The sequence below is a fragment of the Protopterus annectens genome, chromosome 4.part0 (assembly GCF_019279795.1).
Source record: "Protopterus annectens isolate FY-2018-M chromosome 4.part0, PAN1.0, whole genome shotgun sequence".
NCBI lineage: Eukaryota > Metazoa > Chordata > Ceratodontiformes > Protopteridae > Protopterus > Protopterus annectens.
The window spans coordinates 903,134,957-903,160,938 of record NC_056733.1 but is presented as its reverse complement, the minus strand read 5'-3'; the positions used below and the strand labels follow the sequence as shown (position 1 = coordinate 903,160,938).

The 25,982-nt window shown below is 41.6% G+C and overlaps 1 protein-coding gene across 1 annotated transcript in view; it reads left to right on the top strand.

Annotated features, from left to right (window-relative positions):
- Positions 1-25,982, top strand: part of DEPDC5 (DEP domain containing 5, GATOR1 subcomplex subunit) — a 2,513,958-nt gene that overhangs the window by 1,929,367 nt on the left and 558,609 nt on the right. The window lies entirely within an intron of this gene.

Sequence of the window (25,982 nt, the reverse complement as noted above, 5' to 3'; positions counted from 1 at the left end):
CCCATACACAACCCCCCCTGCAGCCATTCCAGTGTCCCATTACTTGGCTATTTCTCCTCATTTACCATAAACACTGTAATTTGCATACTGCTTTATGCTTTACTTATACAGTGATTTGGATTTAATTTAAAAACCTTTTATTGTAAATTTTGTAGCACAAACACTGATAGACATCTACTAAACAAAGCAATACAGTCTCTCAATGAAAACAGACTTGACATTAAAGCTTCTCTGCCCTTGAAACTCACAGTCATTGAAACAGCATTGAAACCCACATTCAAAGAAAATGCATCTGGCCAGTGGCAAATAGTTTACCTTTGGGCTATTTTCAAATTGTAGATCCTTTCCACACATATTTAAGACCATGCAAACATACATGTGGTCTTTGATTCACCTTCCTGATTGTATTACATTATATTCCTTGTTTAATACAGCACACTTGTTAGAGCGTGTTTTAAATTTATTGTTTTAAAGATTTTTCCAGTAAACAATGAAACAAAATGTATGAATCAATAATGACAAAACTGCCTAATTCAGAACATTTCCATCATGAAAGTCTACTCAGTCTTCTACAGTCCACCAGTATCAGTAAATATGCACAATCTCTGCAGAAGTAAAAGTCATCTAAATAATTCCACATTAAAGAGATCTGTAATTAATGAAGAGGTTGCTGCTAGCAAACAACTTTATATTTCATTGTTTCATCTACAAAGTGCCTGCTGTCCCTGAGGAATAAATTGCCTATGTTACATTAAAAAATGATAAGCTAGTAATATTGCAGTAGGAAATGGATGGCAAAGTAATAACGGGTTCGTAGTTACTAGATGTCTCCTCCAAAGGAGGGCATTCTCAGTGCTGCAGCATCCACTCCATTTAAAGTACAACTCAGTACAGTATCAGCAGTCCATCTACATACTGTGGGAGTAGAACCCACAGCCGTCTGCATCAAAAGCAAGTATTCTACCTGTTGTGCTACTAGCAATGCAGACAGACTTGGTATAAACAGTACTAAACTTCTCTTCCCATGAAGCTCTCAGCCCCTTGTAAAATCTATTTGACGCTCAACTTTTATCTATCAACTTTGCAGCACAATAAATCTGAAAAAAGCCAAAATTTATTGTGGGGGCAAAGGCTCAAAACCAGGGACACATTTTAAACATTACATGTATAACCTTAGAATGTTGCTAGAATAAAATGTTTTCTGTTACCATGCATTTCCTGAAAGTTAAGAAGACAAACGTAAATGCCATTATTTGATGAATTAAGTTCACACTGATTTGACAGAAAACTGGAAAGTTTAAGAGGAACAGACCAAACGTATGAGACAAACATTTCCAAACCTGGACAGTTCCTTGAATGGGTAGAGAATTCAGTCTCTTGTTCCCTATACACAAGGTACAGGATTTAAGCCTGAATATAATGCCTAACTGGGGCATTTTACACACACACACACACACACACACACACACACACACACACACACACATACACATGCATTTTACACACACACACACACACACACACACACACACACACACACACACACATGCATTTTACACACACACACACACACACACATGCATTTTACACACCCAACCTGAGCTGCATAAAACATATCTCCTTACTTGTACTCGTTCCACACTCAGAACTCAGTAAATAAGCATCGCATGTTAAACTCCAAGGTACACACACACTGAATGCCCCCTTACTTGTACTCGCTCCACACTCAGAACTCAGTAAATAAGCATCGCGCGTTAAACTCCAATGTACACACACACTGAATGCCCCCTTACTTGTACTCGCTCCACACTCAGAACTCAGTAAATAAGCATCGCGTGTTAAACTCCAAGGTACACACACACTGAATGCGCCCTTACTTGTACTCGCTCCACACTCAGAACTCAGTAAATAAGCATCGCACGTTAAACTCCAAGGTACACACACACCGAATGCCCCCTAACTTGTACTCACGCCACACTCAGAACTCAGTAAATAAGCATCGCGCATTAAACTCCAAGGTACACACACACTGAATGCCCCCTTACTTGTACTCGTTCCACACTCAGAACTCAGTAAATAAGCATCGCGTGTTAAACTCCAAGGTACACACACACTGAATGCCCCCTTACTTGTACTCGTTCCACACTCAGAACTCAGTAAATAAGCATCGCGCGTTAAACTCCGATGTGCACACACACTGAATGCCCCCTTACTTGTACTCGTTCCACACTCAGAACTCAGTAAATAAGCATCGCACGTTAAACTCCAATGTACACACACACTGAATGCCCCCTTACTTGTACTCGTTCCACACTCAGAACTCAGTAAATAAGCATCGCGCGTTAAACTCCAAGGTACACACACACTGAATGCCCCCTTACTTGCTGTAGTTGAAGATGAGCTACATAAAACATATCTCCTTACTTGTTCTCGCACCACACTCCCTAAATAAACATCACACATAAAAGTAGCCCCCCCCCCCGATATGCCACAGATTTAATGTTACATCCAGTTTTCCCAGGACCTTTTAAGGACCTGTGCAGAAATGGAATATGACACTTTTTTTCATGTTTCTTGCTATGCATTTTTAACATCTTGTAGCAGCGGTGGTGCAGCATTAGCATTGTCACCTCACAGCAAGAGGTTCTCCCGTTCGATTCTCGGCTGGAGCTCGCCTTCTGTGTGGAGTCTGCATGTCCTCCCCGCGGTCGAGTGGCATTTGAAAGACATGCGTGAATGGGCGTGCCTTTGTTGAAGGCTGGGCATCGGGCTGGCACCTCGGCACTGTAAAAATCAACTAGCAGTCATTAGCGGACCGGCGTTCCGCTGTGGCGACCCCTAACCGGGAGAAGCCGAAAGAAAAACAACACTAAATAATCACATTTTAAACAGCATACATAACATACACATACATTAATAGAAAACCAATCAAACCATATAAACATTTTTCATTATTTTCATGGAGTATATATTTAAGTTTTCTTTTCAACAATATAATTCACTCCAGCATTAAATCAGTTGCTCAATACCTGCCTTCCCTTAAACTTCACTCCTCTTCCTGAACATTATTCTGCATGCATTGTTACCACAAATTCTATTTATTTGTATGTAATTTTCTCCTTCCTTTTTCTAAAGATCCCAACTCCAGTTCTTTTATCTCCTTTACAACTTTCAGTATTTCAGTTACAGTTGATTCAGATTTTAATTTCCATTTTCTGGTAATTGATTTTTTGGCAGCTAGTAACATTAAACTTGATAAGACCTTACTGTATATAGGCAATTTGGATCTTGTATCTTGGCTCAAATTAATCATTTCTTTAATTGCAACCATTTGCTCCACCAACGTTTCTGACAAAGTACCCTGTAAGTATTTTTTGTTAATTTCCAAAGAACACATTCCCGTTTACCTCCCCCTTTCCAACCACACCTGTAGAATTTGCTGTCTTCCTGATGGAAAATTGCCTGAAGTATGCTTGAGGGGTGTGTGTCTGTGTCTGTGTCTGTGTCTGTGTATGTGTGTGTGTGTGTATGTGTGTGTGTGTGTGTGTGTGTGTGTGTGTGTGTGTGTGTGTACTACTCTTTTACCTTTCCTTTTCTAGGTAATTGCTCCATCTTCCCTAGTTCCTTTGCATACTTTTCCAGAACATTCCAGATCCCTGTTCCCTTTTGTTCTTTTACTTGCAGTCATTCTTATTGGTAAAGATCTCAGTCTGATCTTATCATTTTCATTCATTCCTCAACGGATAGATCTCTGATCCGAGTCAGTTGCTTCTTCCAGATCCTTGAATCCAAAATCTTGAGCTCCTCCCTTTACCCAAAATGCTCCACCAACCTAACATGCCACCGATCTCATTTGCTGCCATATCGCTACAGACATGGATCCTGTCACTCTCAAGTTATTGTTTTTTTTTTCTGGTTCAAAACCATGAGTTCTTTAGATTTTTTTCTATCTACTGGTTTCTGTCACCTTCCTCCCTTTTTCCAGCTATTTTCTTCCATTAGTTTACTCCTTTTGTGATTTTTACCGAGACCTCAGTATTTCTGTCCAGTACCATTGTTGGTACTTTGCTTTCTCTTCTCTGCCATTTTTCTCCCCTTTTTAAGGTATTCTTTACTACTACTGTTGGTAGTTTTTCTTACCTTTCATATAAAAGATAGTAAAAGTATTTCATCTTTTTGTACAACTTCTTTGTTATTATTTTATTTTGGAAGGGCAGGGGGCTTCCTTTATTTTAGGTGCACTAGGATGACCGACAAATGAACTGGCTTCAAGAACTATATCACCTGTAGGCGCATGGGAATGTATCTATTGTTTGGACGGTGCTCATTTAGATGTAGATTATACAATTTGTCGTGGGTTCAACCCTAGGGCACTCAGATGTAATAAACTTGTTTTGAAGGATCTTCTTCCTTCCCCTTCTTCTTCCTCTATTTCAGCTGGAGACCCCTTCAAAAAATGTGACAAAGGGAAGCCCAACTCTGCTCCCAAGGACAGAGTCTAGGAAAAGATCCCTGGATCCTGCAAAGTCTTCTGATCCTTCCTCAGAGATAACTCCAAAAGTGTCAAAAAAGTCAGATTCAACAATTTCAGAACTTACTGCTCAGAAATCAAAATCACCACATGTTCAGTCACCTCCTAAATGACCAGATCCAAAACTTTCTTTTTTTCCAATAAACATCTTTATTTATCACATATGACATAGGCAATCTTACATTTATATAAATGAAAAACAAACAAAATTACACCACTTTAATTGCAAACATTATACATCACAGACACCATTGAAACAATTGTAATTGCCACCATTATACATTCCTGTCATTGTCAGTTAAACATTATATGGCTAATTCAAATCCTGCCTCTTAAACCTCGTTCCTTCTCTGCATATATTGTTCCCACAGTTCCCATTTTTTCTTATGTAGTTTGCTCCTTCCCTTTTGTAAAGATCCCAATTACAGTTGTTTTATTTCAGTTGCTATATTCACTACTTCTAGGAAAGTTAATGTAGACTTTGATTTCCATTTTCTAGTAATTGTCAGCCATCATAATTAAAACTCAGCAAAGCTTTACTATGTCTAGGAAATTCTGATTGTGTATCATAGCTCAAAAAAATCATCTTCCCAGTCAGTCCAGTCTGCTCCCCCAGCATCTCTGACAGAGCGGTTTGCAGGCAATCCCTGAAGTCTGCTAGCTCATTACACTCCCAAAAAATATGTTCCCAGCCACCTCTTTCTTGCCTTGTCACACCTCCAACATTTGCTATCCACCTCAGGAAAAATACTTTTGGGTCTACTTGGGGTATAAAAATACTTATGTAAACACTTACAGGCAAAGATCCTAAATCTTCTAGACTTTTTTTTTTGCATATTTGTATCCCCCATTGTCTTTTTGTGACTTGCTTATCCCAGTCTCTCTTCCCAATCCTTTCTAAGCTCCTCTGATTGATTCTTATAATTATCATGCAATATTTTATACGCTTTACTAATTATTCCTTTTTTTAATGGCAGCTTCTGTTCTAGATTCTTTTAGAAACTCTGCCACGGCTGGTCTTTCATTTAGGGACCCCCTATTTCTTTCTCTTTACTCTGATATCAGTCCTTGATAGGAAAGGCAATCTCTAACCTGCAGTCCAAATGAATTCTTGGCCTCTTCCCATTCTATTACCTTTCCTTTTGTAGTTATTTGCTCCCAATACCTTGGTTCCTTTGCCAGTTTTCTCCAAAAAATTCCAGCCCTTTCTTGCCTATTATGTCTGTATCGCTGACCAAAGTCATCCCTATCGGCAGAATCTCTGCTCTTCATTGTCGTGCTGGTTTAGTTCTTAGAGTACTCCCTGCTATTTTCTGAATATACTGTAATACTCTCTATGATTTGTGTTGCTCTCCTTAAGAGTCTGCACCCAAAATCCCAATCTCTCATTTTTTGAGCTTCCTCTCTGCATCAGCATCATTCATTTCCACTTTGAATTATATTTTGTCCTTGTGCTATGCATAAAAGCCTTGATTTGTATTGCTCTAAAATACCCCTTCAAATTGGATAATCCTAGTTCGAATTGTTCTATTGGAAGAATCAGCTTATCTCACTTGACTCTTGCTGTCTTCCCTTCCCAGATAAAATCCTTCAACTCTTTTTTTAATTGATGTCCACAGCTTCTCCTTTGGTTGATAAAAATATGCCTGATCTGTGTACAAGACTAAATGGACTAAAAACATTTTAATTGCTTGTATCTTAGTAAACATATCCATATAACAAAGCTTCCAATTTATCAATTTTTGTATTATCTTCTGTTTAGTCTCTTCCCACATATCCTTAGCTGCCACAACATAGTCATTTCTAATTCATTCTCCTAAATACTTCATTTTATAGTGTCCCCATAAATATGGATATTGCTGGACCAATTCGTGTGTAGGCACATAATTTACCCGTTATTGCCTTTGTTTTATCTTCATTAATTTTGTATCCTGAGAAGATTTGAAACCATCTTAAAATGTTCCACAACACTGTAATGTCCATTTCTGGTTTTGTCATGTATAAAATAATAGCATATGCAAATAGAACCAGCCAATTATGTCCTTGGAATTTATTTGCCAGTGGTTCTAAATGTAATGCAAACAACAAAGGGAAAAGGGGACAACCCTGATTGGTTCCTCTACTCAAGCAGAAGTTATCAGAAAGGACTCCACCCACTTTAATTTTCACCTCTGATCCCTCATGTATGCTCCTAATCAACCTTATAATTGTATCAGCGAAAGCAAATGCTTCCATTGCCCTGCTCATGAAGTCCCAGTCTTCTCTGTCAAATGCTTTCTCTGCATCAAGTCCCACCAATAAAACTGGTATTTTCTTGCATTCTGCTTCCCTCTGGATCATCAGTGTTCTGTTAATATTGTCAAATGTTTGCTTCCCACCATAAAACCACACTGATCCATATCTGTCAATTTGGTATCACTTTTGCCATTCTTTTAGCCATTTATAATCATGGTTTAGTATTGAAATGGGCCTGTATGAAGCTGGATCCAATCGATCTTTACCCTCTTTAGGTATTACCGTTACCATCGCCTTCTTCCAGGATGCTGGTACTTCTCCTCCTGTTAAAAATACTGTTAAGCAAAACCATCTAGATCCTTATCATTTTTTCCCTCCTTGCTTCCAAACTTCCACAGGAATACCATCTATTCTTGGGGACTTTCCTGTAGATTGATTATACATGGCCATATTTATCTCATCTCATCTCTTCTTATCCTGTTATTAATTGAGTCTGATCTACCTCTAATCTTGGCATATTTAATTCTTCCATAAACATTTCCATTTGTACCTTTGCTTGATTTCCATATTTCTCTGCGATATACAAACTTTATAAAATTTCCGAAATATTTTTAGTACTTCTACAGGATCTGTTGTTATCTTCCTTGTTATAGGCTCTCTAAGCTTGGTGACAGCCCTTTCCACTTTCTTTTGCCTCAGTCATTTTCCTAAAAGTTTTTGTGCTGTAGAATTATTATCAGAAAAGTTACTTAACAGCAATTTTTCTAAACTCGTGCATATTATCGAGGTAATCCCTTATTTTCTGTTTAGCATTCTGCAGTTGCTCCTTTTCTTGTTCTGAGAGATTCCCCCTATTTTGCAATAAGTTAACATTTGTCAGTCCCTTTAAATAATAATTACTTATTAACTATAGCTCCCTTTCCTTTATGTGCACCCTAGTTATCAACTCCAGTTTAGTTTTATCCCACTCTCTAGCAATATTTTCAGAAGAAAATTCTATCTTCCGTAGTAATTCCTGAATTAATTCCAAAACCCATTACTTAAATTCCTCTCTTTTCAATCGATAGGAGGGAAACCGCCATTGTGTCATTTTTATTTCATTACCTTGCATTTTTATTTTAGTTATTATTGGCACATAATCTGAAATAGTTATTGGGTGCATTTCAAGACCTTCAATTAAATGTACGTTTCTGTGAGATATAAAAATCTATCTAGTGTAGTCCAGTTTTTGTATCTCTGTGAATAATATGTAAATTCAGTCTGAACTCCTAGTACTGAATTCACATCTTCCATACCATTTTCATAAATTTCTTCAAACATCTACCCTTCTTTGTTATATTTTCCCTTTTAGGCCCCCCAGCACATCTTCACTGTTGCAAACCAAATTCTAATCTCCACGTATAAGTAATATTCCTTGCTGAAAGATGATTATTCTCTCAGAATTTTCTTAAGCACCAGCATAGCAGTTTTAGGTCTAATGTAAATGCATACCAGTGTAATCCTCCTCCCTAGCCAAGTAGCCCCTTAGTACTGTGCATCTTCCATTACTATCTTTTTTTCCCTCTTCTATCACTATTGGATCAAATTTTTAATTAAAATAAGTGCTCCTCTTTTCCTTTGCCCCAGATATTCTGCTGAATAACCATCCTGAAATCCTTTCTTTGTTAAATTCACATGTTCAATTATTTCCAAGTGTGTCTCCTATAATACAGCTATTTGCACTCTACATTTTAATATAGTTTACTACTCTTTCTTATTTATATTTATCTGTATGACCATTCAGCTTGAAAGACATTACAGAACGCATCATTTTCATTTATAGTTATTACCACATTTTATGTATAACTTCTTTTTTATTAAATGTCTAGTTCCAACTTTTATGTTACATGCATACACTGTTCGGCAGGTTGGTCTTTTATACAGTTGTTTCTTGTCATATTCATTTTGCACCTATGCCACAACTTACATAATGTTTTTTTTTTTTTTTTGAAAACCCTCAAATAGAGCAAACAACCCCCCCAAACCTATTAACTTAATAATAACACACAAAACGTGGTACATCTGGGTTGGGAGGGTGACTTAATGGCTAAGGTGTTTGCCTTACAAACACAAGGTGCAGGGTTTAAGTCTCACAAGGGATAATTGGCTAGGTTTCAAAAGGCTCACAAGGGCAGTTAGCTTATTACTAAACTATGAACCTATGAAGTTTTTGCTTCCTTATAAGAACAAATGTTTTAAGCTGATAGCCACGTAGACAGGCTAGAGTTAACCAAAAAGAAATGATAATCATGTTAAGTTGCATGGTACAACCTGTGCTAGTAGTAAGTGCTGTTTGATTTTGTCTATATTTATAACTCTCCCAGTTGAGAAAACACTTGAATGCACTCAGTAAATGCTTTCTTCAAGCCTTTCTCTTCATCAAATTGTCTTCTAGTGACATGCAAACCAGACACAAAACTGCTAAGGGTACCTTGTTTACCAGAAGAAAAGTCTTAGAATATTCAATATTCCTTTTAACTTACATGCTTTGTAATAAACTTGTTACTGGATAATGCCTAGGGTTATAACCTAGTCATTTCCCCATACAAGCCTGGGAAAAAGCACACTGAGTTTTCTTTTGTGATACTGTCTTAACCAGACCTTTCCTCTGTCCCCCTTCTCTGCCTCTTTTTTTCATTGCAGTGCCTACATTTCTTAAAACTGAACAATGAAAAGAGAGAAGGGAGAAAAAAAACAGAAGCACCTGTTTATATTAGTATCCCAATTGCATTTAAAAAAACCCTCAGAAAACTTTACTTCGTCTAATTGGTTAAAGCTCTCACAGCTGGGAAAAACCCAGTTTGTTTTCAGAGAACATTATGTCCTAGCCAATTTCTTTCTTTTTTTCTTCTTTTCCCTCAACCAATCCCCATTCACCAGACTGTTTCCAGTTTTTCTTTATCAGATTGTCTTCATGGAGATATGAAGACCAGCTGCAGAATTTCTACTTAGTATGTATGCATTTGCTAGAAAAAAAGCTTGTAATATGCAATATTCTTTTTCATTTACTTGCTCCCTCTTAAAACTAATCCATCTAATTTCCCCATGCAAGAGTGAAAAAAGCACATTAATTTTAACTCTTGTCATGCCTTTTTCACCAGGCTCCTTTTTTTTCTTTTAATCATTGCATTGTCTGTATTTCTTAAAACTGTACAAGAAGAAAGAGAGAGGAGGGAAGAAAAAGAACACCACCTGTTTAAAATCCCAATTACACTTAAAATAGCATGCAAAGAAAACCATGCACCACAAATACAGTACTGTCAAGAAAATAAAGTGTTTTCTTTACTTACAGTTAGCTTTCTCCCCTCTCTTCCCCTCCCCAAACCATTTTTCAAACATTAATGGCATGAAGTAGGGCATATAATTTAGAGTACCCTACTAATCCAACAAATTTTGAAAAAGTTCAATATTTGCAGAATTTCTTGTTTTGTCATATTTCACATATGTAATTATTGAATTGTTATCTCACATTGTTAATGGCTTTATTATTACTGTTCTCCATCTCCCAAATCCTGTCTCTGATTCATTTCCAACGCACTCTCTCTTCTTCTCATCAACTCTCATGCTCCCTTTCCTCTCTCCAACATTTTCTGGTGAAATACTGGAAAAAGTTTCCCAGGTATAGTCTCTCTGTGGTATTTATTACCAGAGGAACAAGAAGCAGAATCTTGTTCTGTTTCACAGCTCACTTTTTGTTGGACAAACTTTTGTATTTCCTCCTTCGCATGCACTTCATCAAAAAAATGATTTTTGTCTCTCCAGGGAAGACTACCTTAAAGACGGCCAGATACAGCAGTTTGAATCGCACACCTGCATACTGACATTCTCTGAATAGTGGAATGAATTTACTTCTCTGTTGCCTGGTGTACAACGAGTAATCATTCTCCACAAACACTCTGCTGTCTCCCACATTTAGTATTTTGTCCTTCTGCCACAGTTTTGTCAGAATCAACTCCTTCTGCTGGTAGGATTGCATCCTTACTATTAAAGGTCTGGGTTGCTTATTTATAGTTAGTTTTGGAGCATACAATGTGCCCATTTCAACTAACAACTCCTGCTTTGGATTACCAGTCCATTTGCTTATTTGTGCTTTCATAAAATTAATGCAATCTGTTCCTTTCAGCTTCTGTGATATAGCCGAACATCTCAGGTTTTCTCTATGTGCTCTGTCCTCTAATTTTATTATTTTTTGAAACATCTCTTTCTGAGCAGTCTCATATTCAGCCAGCCTTTTCTTCATTTCGACCTCTGATTTTTGCAGCTTTCTCATCTCATCTGAATATCCGTTTAAAGCTTCTTCCATTTTTACCAGCCTTTCATTGTTTGTGTTGATATGCTCCATCAGTGTTTTTTTTATTTTAACCAGGTCTGTTTGCAGTTGTCTTATATCTTCCTGTAGGTTATTGGAAGTCATGTCTGAAGGTTACACTGCTTTTTGCTGAATAGCTGCAGAGCTTTCCACAGTCAGTGTTTCTTCCTCAATTTTTATAGCTGTTTTTTTCCAGGTCTTCTGTATTTCTTTATTCCTGGCATTCAGGCAGTGCACTTACTAGCCAGTTACTGAAATTTACTCATAAGCACAAGTCTACTGGGCTTCTCTGCTGAGTTTCTGTTTTCACACTTGGAAAGCTATAAACAAGCTGTTACTCAGTGTTCAGCCATCTTGAAAGTCCAGATTAGATACCTTCTTATAGGTTCGTAGGTAAGTACTAGACTCTCTGCCCAAGGGCATTTATAAGCCTAGCCAGAGTGTGTTGGCTTTCGCCACCCCCTTAGATTAGTTCCCTGTGACTGACCAGCAGAGGCATTAGTTCCCTGCGCCTCTGTCCAGCAGAGCCACTGCAGTGATCCCCGGGGTAAATTTTCTGTTTCCCATCCACCCGTCAAGGCTTCTCTTGAAGAGTGCTAGTGAGGGGCTCTGCCTGATGTATATTGGAATTTTGTTCCAAAGCATGGAGAATCTTTGGGTCAGGAATCTATCCCTCCAGCATGTCCTATTTAACGTTGTGGTAAGGTTTCTATCCTTAGAGCATGTGGCTCTCAGGGATTGGGTTTTTTTAGGTGGAGCATATCCATGAATTCTGGGTTGGACATGGCATTGTAGGTCAGGCATAGATCACCTGTGAGTAAGCAGTATGCAACCAAGTACATCTGAAGTTTCTTAAGTTGGGCTGCATAGGTCATCTGTTTGAGACCAGTAATCCTCTTGGTGAGGTACTTCTGTGGTATTTCCAGCTGTTGCAGGTGTCTTGTAAGGTACATCCCAAAAGGGGCGTTGTATTCTATAATGGGTCTAATAAGTGATGAGTAGAGAGGCACAATAACCTCCTTTGATCTGGATGCAAACCGTTTTGAGATTAGGTGGGCCACATAGAAGGATTTTCTAACCACCTTGGCAATATGATTATTAAAGGAGAGATTACTATCTACTTGGGTCCCCAGATCCCTTATTACTTTTTCTGTATTTAGGGGGCTACCACCTATGTGGTAGTTCACGGTTACTTTGTTTTTTCCAAAGGGGATGACTATGCACTTTTTGGCATTCAGCTTGAGGCCATGATTTTGACACCAGGTATCTGTCTCAGTGAGACCCTTCTGGAGGGTGTCTGTATCAGCCGGAGAATCAGTTATGGCTCCTAGTTTGCAGTTGTGTGCAAACTTGGTCAGGCAAAATCCTCCTGTGCTTGCCTGTACCTCTGAGAAGTATATACTGAACAGGATGGGTCCTAGGACTGAGCCCTGGGGGGACGCCACTTGTAACCGGTTTAGATTCGGACCTAGAGTCTGCAACTCTTACTGTGTGGGTTCTATCCATGAGCCAATTTGCAACCCATCTTGTGATGTAGGGGATAATGTTCAGGTTGGTGAGCTTGTCTATAATGCCAGAATGGGGAATGGTGTAAAAAGCCTTTGCAAGGTCTAGGTTGGCTGTGTGGACCTCCTTACCCTCGTCTAATGCCTTGGTAACTGTCTCGAAGAAGTCCACCAGGTTTAGGAGGCATGATCTGCCCTTAACAAAGCCAAACTGGGTGGGGTCCAAAGTTTGGAGGTTCCCAATGTCTCTGTTAATGAGTTCCATGATGATGCGTTCCATAGCCTTTCAGATCAGGCTAGTCAGGCTTATAGGGCGATAGTTCCCAGGGTCCATTGTGGCGCCACCTTTGTGGAGTGGGATAACTGTTGCTGTGCGTCACTCTGTGGGTACGTAGCCTGTAGAGAGGCTGAGTTTGAATAGTGTGTTTACGTGGGGGGGGGGGGGTTTAGTTCATTTTGGAGCTTTTGTAGGATGCAGCCTGGGACACCGTCCGGTCCCATTGAGGCCGTGTTTTTGGCTTTGGATAGGGCTGTTTTAACCTGTGTGTTGGTGATTGCCGTGGCCTTACATTCTTCTGGTATAGTTATGGGCCCTTTAGGGGGTGAGAGGGGTGTGAAGTTTGCACTAAACCTGTCTGCCAAAATGTTGGCAATATCAGTTGGTTCAGTGTATTTTGTGCCATTCTGCACAAACTCAGAGCAGATCTGAGAGTTTCGACTTAGGTTCTTGACATAACTAAAGAATGCTTTGTGGTTATCTTTGGAGTCCTTGGCAGTTTTTCTTTTGAAGCTAGGCTTGGATGATTTAATGAGGGAACATAGTTTCTTGCTGATACTGATCAGGGATGTCTTTCCTTCTAGGGATTTTGCTCTTTTCTGTACTAGTTTCCTCCTCCTATTGTAGAGCCTGTTTATGGCAGGGGGTCCACCAGACTGGTTTACTTTTCTTGGAGGAGTGAGTCTTGGTTTTACTTGGGATAGCATGGTCTATGCATTCCTCTAGATGGTCATAGAGTGCCATTGTATAGGTTTCAGCAGCTTGGACAGCATTGTCCATTGGCGTGGGGGCTGTGAACCTTTCCACCTCAGTGTTAAGTAACGTGAAGTTTGCTTTTCAGTAGTTTTTCATGGTGGTTTCCTTGAATGGGGTTGGGGGCGGAATGTGGATATCCAGAGTGATTAGTCTGTGGTCTGATCTAACCAGCGAGGGGTTGACGTCAGGTGTGGAACACCGGTCGCCCATGTTGGTGATGATCAGGTCCAATATGTTCCCTCTGATGGGGGTGTTGACCAGTTGATCCAGGGCGTTCGAGTTTAGGAATTCTAGGAAGCGTTGGGCAAGGGAGTTAGTACTTGAGTAGTTCTCCCTGTTAATGTTTGGGTAGTTGAAATCACCCAGTATTAGGGTGTTTGGTAGGACCTTCATATTTCTCAGTTTCTCCAGAAATGCAGAATGGGGGTCCTGGGTCAAGGTGGGAGATCTGTAGCAAGCTACAGTTTGCATTGCAGTTTTGCCCTTTGTTAGTTGCACTTGGATGACCTCTGATGCATCGTGCTGTGCCACTAACCTGGAGGTGTGAGTATCCTTGATGAAAATGGATACACCCCCGCCTTTTGTGTTTCGGTCCGGGTTCTGTGGCCGAAAGGTATGGTATGAGTTATAGCCTGGTAGTGCTGGGGTGCTCTCTGGAGCCTTAAACCAGGTTTCTGTTACTGCACAGTTATCGATGCTCTCCATACTGAGGAGTGCCTTGAGTGCGTGCATTTTGAGGTTTAGACTTCTGGCATTGAGTAGCATTACCCTCAGTTTTTGGTTTCTTGTGCTATTTACAGTGGTGGGTTTGTCTTGTGAGCCTTGCCGAAAAAAGGCACTATGGGGGCGGAAAGAGCCTTTGCCAGTATTCAAAAGCCTAAGGGTGACAGGTGCAAGCCATCTCTTGTGAAGCAACGTGGCTTGTTGAGCATGTCATCCCAGGCAGACAGATACTAGATCCCCTTTGAATGACACCAAAAACTTAACCAGTTGTTGAAATTGATCATTTTTCTTTGTACTATGGCATCATTCGTGGTGAGGGCAGGATGCTACTCAGGGTCAGGGGCATACCTGCCTGGGCTACATGATCAGAGAGCTCTTCCATGTCTCTTTTCATGTAGTCTAGGGAGGTACGTCTCAGGTCATTCACACCAACATGTACAATGACAGAGTCGTATTTGTATATGTTCTGGAGTGACCTGAGTGCTTGTGTTATGTGGCGGATCCTGGCGCCCGACGGGCAGCTAACTGTAACCTTCTCCTTGTCCAGCGTAGTTAGTGAGACATCAGTGTGCCTGACTATAGAGTCGCCTATTACTACTGTGTTGGGTATGTTATTTTGTCTTAAGAGCTGTGATTGCGTGACACACTGATTATATGAAGTATGTGTTTCATGGTTGGTGGTGGGTTGTGGAGGTTGCTTGGGTGTCTGCTTTGGAGGTCTCTGTTGCTTTTGCAGATTTTAATTTAGGGCCTCTGAGTATGTTTTCGTGTATTCATGTGTGTTATTTGCCTGTGTTGGTTTGTTAGGTCTATGTGAGACTGATGGTGTGTTGCACGTATTACCCTTCTCCTGTTGACTGTCAGTTCCAGTCTTGGGTTGAGAGTGCTTTGCCTCCAGTCTGGCTGTATAATTGCATCTCTTGCATATATTAGTGTTTGGTGGTAGGAGGAGAGGGTTTTCTGTGTACATGAGGCAGTTGTAATGTTGCCTCAAAATGCCCAGATTCACCAGTTGGATTGGAGAGTACACCGGAAACTGCCCTTTGGACATGCCTGAATAGGTGGAGTGATCTGTTTTCCTGACTGACTGGTGGGGACGATTAGAGAGCCTTGTCCTTCTGGACAGTATAAGGGGACTAGTGCTAGGGGTAGTTAGTGCTTGTTATGAGTTTTAAGCAAGTGCTGGGCTGTAAAATGAACGGTTTGACTGCTAGAGTTGAAGGTTTGTCTAGTTCCAAGGGAAAACTAAAGAGCAGACCTTGTGTTGCTGGGAATAGATTAAACCTAGCTAACCTGCTCTGCCCGGTAAGCTAAACTGCGCAAGTGCGGTTTTTATATCAGAAAGATTAAAGAGAGAGAAATTAGCCCAAAATGGCCAATAAAGCTACAGTTTCTTGACTCCTTGCTCCCTCTTTGCAGGAGTCTCCCTGAAAGCACTTAAGTCCACCTTTCACTAACTCCTCACTTAGGTCTTCCAGGAGCGTGTCCAAGGCTGAAATGGATAGGATGATGAGAAAATTCCTCAGATCCAGATGGGTGTGATTCCAACTGTGTCTGCCATCAGATCTGTGAGCCTGCACGTGAATAGTCCATCTTTAGTTTCTCCTTCTCCGATTTGATCTGCTTTTTCAGAGCCCCTTGGATCCAAGATCCCTGGGGGTGTTATCATCGGATCCAAAGAGAGTTCGTTCTTTGACTCCAGTCCCTTCCCTGAGCCATTTGACACTAAGTCTTTCCTACCTGCCAAGGACTCTTGCAGCTGAAGCATCTGTACCAGATCCAGGGGGACTGGAGTCAACTCAAGTTGTCAAAGACATAACTGCCCCTTGGAGCTTCGGCTCTAGACAGCTGGGGTCCAACTCCATCCTTGGATGGAGTGCTTACAGGGTTTCAGGAGTTGGTGGTGCAAGAAATGTCTGCTACGCTGCCCCTGGCTTTAGTCTCCTGTAGGTGCTGTGCTTTTGAGATTGTGGAGAGGGCTTTTTGTTTACCTAGAAGAAGGACATTCTTACCCTCCCTTGGATCAGATCACTGGACCTTCTTCTGGTCTTTGCTCTGAGCCTCGATCTTCCATTCCACTGGGACAGCCACAGACAACCCTCTCGTCCTACCACCCAACACCACAACCTGTGAGAGATGCACTTATCTAGCCAAACTGGAGGTAAAGCTCTCTCCAACCAAGACTGAACTTGACAGTCAAGAGGAGAAGGTAAACACTTGTACCACATCACACTCATCACATAGTCCCACTAAACCTACACCACCAAAATCCACACATAGAAACACAAAAACATTCACAGAGGCCCTCAATAATAATCTGCTCAAGCAACAGAGACCTCCAGAGCAGAAATGCAAGCAACCACCACCCCCCAACACAACGCAAATGGCACATAGCCCACAGACTCTGTGTGCCAATAAACCACAGCCCATAAGGCAAACCAACGTACCCAACACACTAGTCATAGGAGACTCTATAGTCAGGCACACTGATGTCCCATTCACCAGGCTAGACAAGGCGAAGGTTACTGTCAGCTGACTGTTGGGTGCCAGGATCCACCACAGAACCAACGCACTCAGGTCACTCCACAACAAGTACAAATATGACACTGTCATTGTCCATGTTGGTGTGAACAACCTGAGACGTACCACCTTGGACTACATGAAAAAGAGACATGGAGATGGCCTGCACCTGTCACCCCTGGGATTCTGGATACTGGTTAAGGCTCTTGCTGACCCTATAGTGCCTTTTTAGGCAAGGCTCAAATGACAAATTCACCACCGTAACAGGAACCGGCAAGCAAAAACTGAGGGTAATACTACTCAATGTTAGAAGTCTAAATCTCAAAATGCACTCACTCGAGGCACTCCTTAAAATGGAGAACATCGATATCTGTGCAGTGACTGGAGGCCTGGTTCAAGGCTCTAGAGGGCATCCCTGCATTACCAGGCTGGAACTCATACTACACTTTTCAGCCATTTAACCTGGACTAGAACACCAAAGGCGCAGGTGTGTCCATATTCATTAAGGATATCCACACCTCCAGGCTAGTTGTGCAGCATAATGCATCCGAGGTTTTCCAAGTGCAACTAACTCTGGGCAAAACTGCAATCCAAATTGTAGCTTGCTACAGATCCCCCACCATGCCCCAGGATTCCCACTCCTCTTTTCTTGATGTAGTGGAAAATATTAGGGTTCAACCAAACACCCTAATAATGGGCTATTTCAACTACCCCACCATTAACTGGGAAAACTACTCATGTACCAACTCCTTCGCTCAACACTTTCTGGAATTCATTAATTCCAATGCCCTGGATCACCTTATCCACACCCCCACCAGGGGCAACAATATCCTAGACCTTGTCATTACCAACATGAGTGACCGGTGTTCTACACCTGAAGTCAACTCCTCGTTGGTCAAATCCAACCACAAGCTAATCACCCTAGATATCCGCATCCCGCCCCCCACCCACCATTAAGGAAACCACAGTAAAACATTTCTCCAAAGCCAACTTCATGCTTCTTAAGACAGAAGTGGCAAACTTCATGACACCCATGCTGCAGTGTGATTCTCAAACAATCTGGAAGCATATCGCTGATTGGATAAGTATATTTCTTGGCATTTTTGGAGTTCTGCATTGTCTTAATTTTGCCTCACTGAATTATTTTATATATTTTCTGGCATTGTTTTCTGTTTTTCATCAGTCCTGAAACTGTTTTTCCCCTCCCCTACCCTGTTCTTGTGGTGGTGGTGTTATAGTTGTTGGCTTTGCAGTTGCCCTCCCCTACTGTAAATTTGATCTAGGACAACCATCCCAGTCTGGTGTTCACTCTACTTAATACAGAGAGAACATTTGAGAAGGCCAGCCCACTTAGGTTCTTAACCTTGAATTTTTCTTCTGCTCCTCCTTCCTCTCTCCTTGCATTTTACTAAAAAATGTACTTTATTTTGCTTTTGCCTCTTCTTAAAAGTACTCAGTTGTATTTATTATGCTCCATTTATTACTGCTTGGTAGTAGCCTGATTAAATTGTAACTCTTACTCTAAGCTGTTTGGTTTAAGCACTTGGGCTCCAGACCAGTTGTTTTACATTAAGAAGGTTTGTGGTCTGCACTGTTGTGGCAGGACAGGTAGCTTACATCCTTCTAAGTTGGGAATTGCTGATTGAAGGCTCAGTGTCAAAAGTGTATTAGTTCTGGTTAATGCACCTGGGCTAAAGGCCAGTTATTTTTCTTGAAGGTTTGTGGTATGCACTCTTGTGGGAGGAGAGGCTATATTCTGCCCTTCTGAGCTGGGAATTTCTGGTTAAAGGCTTATTGTGCCTGCTTAGTTGAACTTTTTCATTCTGAAATTGGTGCACCTTGGTTGCTGTAGCATAGACTAGATTCAGGCATCCTGAATCTAGTTTTGTTTGTATAACTTGAGCACTAATCCAGGCCATCTCTTTTGGAGAAAGTTCCCCTGCACCCTAGTGGCAGAAGTGTGCAGTTAGACCTTGTCTGATTGAAGACTGTTGTAACAGGGCTCAGTTTTGAGCTTTTTTACTGGTTAATTGGGTAATCTGTTTAAATCAGTTTGCTCGTTTTCTATTGTTATATAAAAAATTGCACTGTACTGGGAAAAGTCGAAAGACAGTTTTTTATTCATCTGCTTTTACTGTATTTGTGTTTCTTCCTACTTTATTACTTTATTTTACGTTTGCTGCTTGTTCTTAAAAGTAAGTAATTGCATTTATTCTCCTGCATTTATTACTGCTTATTAGTAGCTTGATTAAATTGTAACTGTTATTCTAAGCCTTTGGTTGAAGCACTTGGGCTTCAGACCAGTTGTTTTGCATTAAGAAGGTTTGTGGTCTGCACTGTTCTGGCAGGACAGGTAGCTTACATCCTTCTAAGCTGGGAGTTGCTGATTGAAGGCTTAGTGTCTGTTATTTTAAAAGTGTATTAGTTCTGGTTTAAGCACTTGGGCTTTGGGCCAGATATTTTACATTAAGAAGGTGTGGTCTGCACTCTTGTGGGAGGAGAGGATAGATCCTGCCCTTCTGAGATGGGAGTTTCTGGTTAAAGACTTATTGTGCCTGCTTATTTGAACTGGTAGGATGTTTGCTGTAGCCATGTTTGCTGTAGCATAGACTAAATTCAGACCTGCTGAATCTAGCTTTGTTTGTACAGCTTGAGCACTAATCCAGACCATCTTTTTTTGGAGAAGGTTCCCCTGCACCCTAGTGGCAGTGGCAGGAGTGTGCAGTTAGAACTTGTCTGATCAAAGACTGCTGGAACGGAGGTCAGTTTTTAGTTTTTTATTGGTTAATTTGTTTAAATCAGTTTGCTCATTTGCTACTGTTATATTAAAAAAAATATACACTTTATGCATCGCCGCCTAGCTAGGGTTAAACTATTCCCGGCGCCATAAAGTCTGCTCTTCAAATTTTCCCTTACAAGGAGCCAGTTTTGTTTTAGTTTTAGTAGTAAAATCTGTTTCTTTGAGCTCAGCACTTGTTCAGAACTCGTTGTAAGCACTTAATAAGCTACAAATTACTACAGCACACAACTTCCCTCACTTGTCTAGAGGAAAACAGTTTTTAGTACTTAATAAATAAGCACCTATCCAGGCATGTCTAAGGGTCCGCTCCCGGTGTTATCTTGTGTCTACCTGATAAATCTGGGCATCTTGGGGCAATGCAGCAATTGCCTCATGTACACGGACAACCCTCTCCTCCTACCACCCAACACTACAACCTGTGAGAGATGCACTTATATAGCCAAACTGGAAGCAAAGCTCTCTTCGCCCAAGACTGGACTAGACAGTCAAGGGGAGAAGGTAAACACTTGCACCACACCACTCTTATCACATAGTCCTTCAAAACCTACACACATCAAAACACAAAACACACAGCTACATTCATGGTGGCTCTCAATAAAAATCTGCTCAAGCAACAGAGACCTCCAAAGCAGAAACACAAGCAATCTCCACCTCCCAACACAACCCAAATGACACATATCCTACAAATCCAGTGTGCCACTCAACCACAGCCCATAAGGCATAACAACGTACCCAACACTCTAGTCATAGGTAACTCTATAGGCAGGCACACTGATGTTCCACTCACCAGGCTAAACAAGGAGAAAGTTACTATCAGCTGCCTGTCTGGTGCCAGGATCCACCACATAATGCATGCACTCAGGTCACTCCACAACAAGTACAAATATGACTGTGTCATTGTCCATGTTAGTGTGAATGACCTGAGACGTACCTCCCTGGACTACATGAAAAGAGACATGGAGGAGCTCTCCGATCTTGTAGCCCAGGCAGGTATGACCCTAGCCCTGAGTAGCATCCTGCCATCACCCAGAATGATACCACAGTACAAGGACAAAATGATTGACTTCAAAAATTGGCTAAGCTTTTGGTGTCATTCTAAGGGGATCCAGTATCTGTCTGCCTGGGATGACATGATCGACAGACCACAATGCTTTGCCAGAGATGGCCTGCACCTGTCGCCCTTGGGATTCTGGATACTGGCTAAGGCTTTTGCCACCCCTATATTGCCTTTTTTAGGCAAGGTTCAAATGACAAATTCACCACAGTAACAGGTACAAGCAAGCAAAATCTGAGGGTAATGCTACTCAATGCTAGAAGTCTAAACCTCAAAATGCATTCACTCGAGGCACTCCTTAAAATGGAGAACATCGACATCTGTGCAGTGACAGAGCCCTGGTTCAAGGCTCCAGAGATCACCCCTGCATTACCAGGCTATAATTCATACCACACCTTTCGGCCACCTAACCTGGACTGAAACACTAAAGGCGGAGGTGTGCCCATATTCATTAAAGCTATCCACACCTCCAGGCTAGTTGCTCAGCATAATGCACCGAGATTATCCAAGTGCAACTAACTCTGGGCAAGACTGCAATCCAAATTGTAACATGCTACAGATCCCCCACCATGCCCCAAGATTCCCACTCCTCATTTATTGATACACTGGAAAATATTAGGGTACAACCCATCATCCTAATAATGGTCGATTTCAACTACCCAACCATTAATTAGGAAAACTACTAATGTACCAACTCTTTTGCTCAACATGTTCTGGAATTCATGAATTCCAGTGCCTTGGATCAACTTGTGCAGTCCTCCACCAGGGGCAGCAATATCCTAGACCTGGTCATTACCAACATGGGCGACCGGTGTTCCACACCAGACGTCAATTCCTCATTAGTCAGATCTGACCACAAGCTAATCACCCTAGACATCCGCATCCCACCCCCACCCCCCCATTAGGGAAACCACCGTAAAACATTTCTTCAAAGCCAACTTTACGCTTCTTAAGATAGAAGTGGCAAACTTCACAACACCCATGCAGATGGACAGTAGAGGTACGACTGCTGAATCCTACACAAACGCTCTTTATAAGCACTTACACGAGTGCATGGATCATGCTATCCCTAACAGAACCAAGATGCTATCCTCCAAAAAAAGGAAGCCAATCTGGTGGTCCCCTGCCATAAACAAACTCTACAACAGAAGAAAGAAACTATTACAAAAAAAGAGTAAAATCCCATAATTGGAGGAACTCCCTGGTCAGCCTCAGTAAGAAGCTGAGATCCCTCATAAAATCCTACAAAGCTTGTTATGCAAACAAAATCGTCACTGATTCTAAAGACAACCACAAAGCATTCTATAGCTATGTCAAGAATCTCAGTGGCAACACTCAGATCTACTCTGAGTTGCAGCACAATGGCACTAAATATACAGAACCAACTGATATTGCCAACATCCTGGCAGATAGGTTCAGTGCTAACTTTACTTCCCTCTCACCCCCTAAAGGGCCCATCTCTATAATGGAAGAATGCAAAGTTCCTGTAATCTCGGCTGCACAGGTAAAAATCACACTCTCCAAAGCCAAGAACACAGCATCCATGGGAACAGACAACATCCCAGGCTGCATTTTACATGAACTTTAGAAAGAACTGTCTCCCCACCTAAGCACCATGTTCAGTCATAGTCTCACGTAAGGCTTTGTGTCCACTGAATGTCGCACAGCAACAGTTATCCCACTCCACAAAGGGGGAGCCACCACTGATCCTAGGAACTATCACCCTTTTAGCCTGACGAGCCTGGTCTGCAAGGCCATGGAACATATCATCATGAATCTTATACACAAAGACATTGGTAACCTCCAAACTCTGGACCCCACCCAGTTCGGGTTTGTGAAAGGCAAATCATGCCTTCTGTACCTGATCGATTTCTTTGAGGCAGTCACCAAAGCCGTAGATGAGGGTAAGGTGGTTCACACAGCCTATCTTGTCCTCGCCAAGGCTTTCAACACCATCCACCGTTCTGGAATTTTAGCTAAACTCACTAAACTAGGTATAAATCCCTATGTCACAAGATGGGTTGCTAACTGGCTCACTGACAGAACCCACACTGTAAAAGTTGCAGACTCCAAATCTGACTTCAAACCAGTGACAAGTGGAGTACCACAGGGTTCAGTCCTGGGACCTCTCATGTTTGGTATCTACTTCTGTGAAGTATAGACTAACACAGAAGGCCTCTGGCTAACGAAGTTCACAGATGACTGCAAACTAGGAGCCATAGTCGAGTCCCCAAATGATATGGACATCCTACGGAAGGGGCTCACTGAGACAGATGCCTGGTGTCAGGCATGGCCTCAAGCTCAATGCCAAAAAGTGCATTGTCATCCCCTTTGTTAAAACTATGTACCCATGAACTACCACATAAATGGCAGTCTACTTAATGCCGAATGTGTGATAAGAGACCTTGGGACCCAGGTGGACAGTAATCTCTCCTTTGCTAGTCACATCGCCACAATAGTCAGGAAAGCCTTCTGTGTGGGACACCTCATCACAAAAGGGCTCTTATCCAGGAAAAAAGAGGTCTTTGTTCCCCTCTACTTGGCACTTATTAGACCCATTATAGAGTACAGTGCCCCTTTTGGAATGTACTTCACAAGACATTTGCAGCAGCTGGAAAAGCCACAGAAGTACCTCACAAAGAGGATTACTGGCCTCAAACAGATGTCCTACACTGACCATCTGAAAAAACTCCAGCTTTACTCTGTAGCATATCGCCTACTCCGAGGAGATCTCTGCCTAACATATAAAGCTATGTTAAACCCAGAGCTGTTGGACATGCTACACCTAAAGAAATCCCAATCCCTTCAAGCTACAAGCTCTAGGGACCTTACCTTGTCACCACAATAAACAGGACATGCTGGAGGGATAGATTCCTGTTCAGAGACTTCCTATACTCTGGAACAAGCTACCCATCTATGCCAAGCAGAGCTCCTCCTTAGCACTCTTCAAGAAAAATCTTGTTGAGTGGATGGGAAATAGGAAATACACCCGGGGATCACTTCTGTGGCTCTGCTCGACAGGGGTACAGGAAATTAACTTTCTTGGGTGGCATAAGCCAGGGAGCCTTGTTGGCTAGGCTTACTTAGGCCCTTGGGCCGATAGTCTAGTACCTACCTATGAACCTTTATAACTAATGCCTCCATGAGGCTGGTTTCCCATGCGATGGAAGGTACCTCATGAGGGGGAGGGGTTCAGGCATCGACATTGGGAGACATGCCTGGATTTGCCTATTTGACTTTGCAGGGCCCTTCAAATCTTCATTCATCAGTGCTCTGTTTGATGGATCTTCCTTATTTGGCTCAAAAGTTAAAGACACATACTCCAGATGTGAGCAAGAAGGAAAGACCTTGTCTGCCATAGGGATATGTTTTTCTACTCCTTAAGGACATTTTTTCTGGAATCAGTGAGGAGGTAGAAAGATGTGGTTCCACAAATCCCAGGGTCCTTTCATGAGGAGATAGTCTCTTGTCTCTTGAGGAGATTGGCTCTTCTCCAACTAAATAAAGACAAACACATATGCATAGCCTCAGTAACATCAGTTATGAAACTATAATACTTGGAGATATGAATATTAATTGGACCTCCACAACCCCCCTAAATATGAACCTCTTTAATTTATCTCAGCTTATTAACTCTACAACCAAACCCTCAAAAAATCTTTCCAGCAGTAGTATCCTAGACTGGATCTTAGTCTCTCACCCCCATTACTTCTCTGACAGTGGTACCCCTCCTGATTCCCTCAGCGACCACCTCCCCACTTTCACCCACTGTCTTCCTTCCCACCTGCAACTGTCCCATATCTGTATCTCTGTTCGCAGTCTAAAGAACTTTAATCCTATTACCTTTTCAAACTCCCTAAAATCAAAGGACTGGAGCCCACTAAAAACTCTGTTCCTGGAAACAGCTGTTACCTATTTCAATACAACTTTCTTGAATCTCTTAAACAGTTATGCATCAATAAAATCTAAAATAATAAAAAGCAAAACTGCACCTTGGCTAACTAAAAATACTCTAGTTACCATGCGCTTTAGAGATAAAGCCTAGTTGCATTACCAGAAAAATAAGACTCCCTCCACCCTTAACAAATACAGAACCCTTTGCAACAAGGTCAAAAAACATATTACAATAGACCGACAAAATTATTTTTCCCTTCTTCAAAATAGCAATGAAACAACTCCACAAAAATTCTGGAAAGGCGTCTCTACCCTGCTTAATCCCAGTAATAAAGATACCCCCAGCCCAGACCCTAATGCACCTGCCATAGACCTGGCCACTCAGTTTAACTATTTTTTCATCGACTCAATTACTAAACAGACCTCATCTTTCTCTAACAACACTACAGCCTCTACTTCTATTTTTCCCCCCATGTCAACCCCTTTAACCCCAGCCTCAAATTCCCCCTCCTCTCAATCCCCCTCCCTTCTGTATAAAACCCATACCTACATCTACCATAAAAAAACTTCTTCAGAAACTAAAACCGTGCTTACCTGCCCCCGACAGCATTCTCTCGTACTTCCTTAACTTATCATCTGTGAAGCCATTGCTTTCCCCATCAACATTTTAATAAATCACTCTATCCAAGAAGCCTATGTACCCCAACTTTGGAAAAAGGCTTTCATCATACCCTTGCACAAAGGAGGCAATAATAATAGCATCATAAACTTCCGCCCCATTGCCATCCTGTCTCCCATCTCTAAACTCCTGGAAAAATGTATCCATCTCCACTCCTTCCCTGCCTTATTGACAATCACTTACTAACTCCCACACAACATGGGTTCAGACCCAATCACTTACCAACTCCCACACAGCATGGGTTCAGACCCAATCACTTACTAACTCCCACACAACATGGGTTCAGACCCAGTCACTTACTAACTCCCACACAACATGGGTTCAGACCCAATCACTTACTAACTCCCACACAACATGGGTTCAGACCCAATCACTTACTAACTCCCACACAGCATGGGTTCAGACCCAATCACTTACTAACTCCCACACAACATGGGTTCAGACCCAGTCACTTACTAACTCCCACACAACATGGGTTCAGACCCAGTCACTTACTAACTCCCACACAACATGGGTTCAGACCCAATCACTTACTAACTCCCACACAACATGGGTTCAGACCCAATCACTTACTAACTCCCACACAACATGGGTTCAGACCCAATCACTTACTAACTCCCACACAACATGGGTTCAGACCCAATCACGTACTAACTCCCA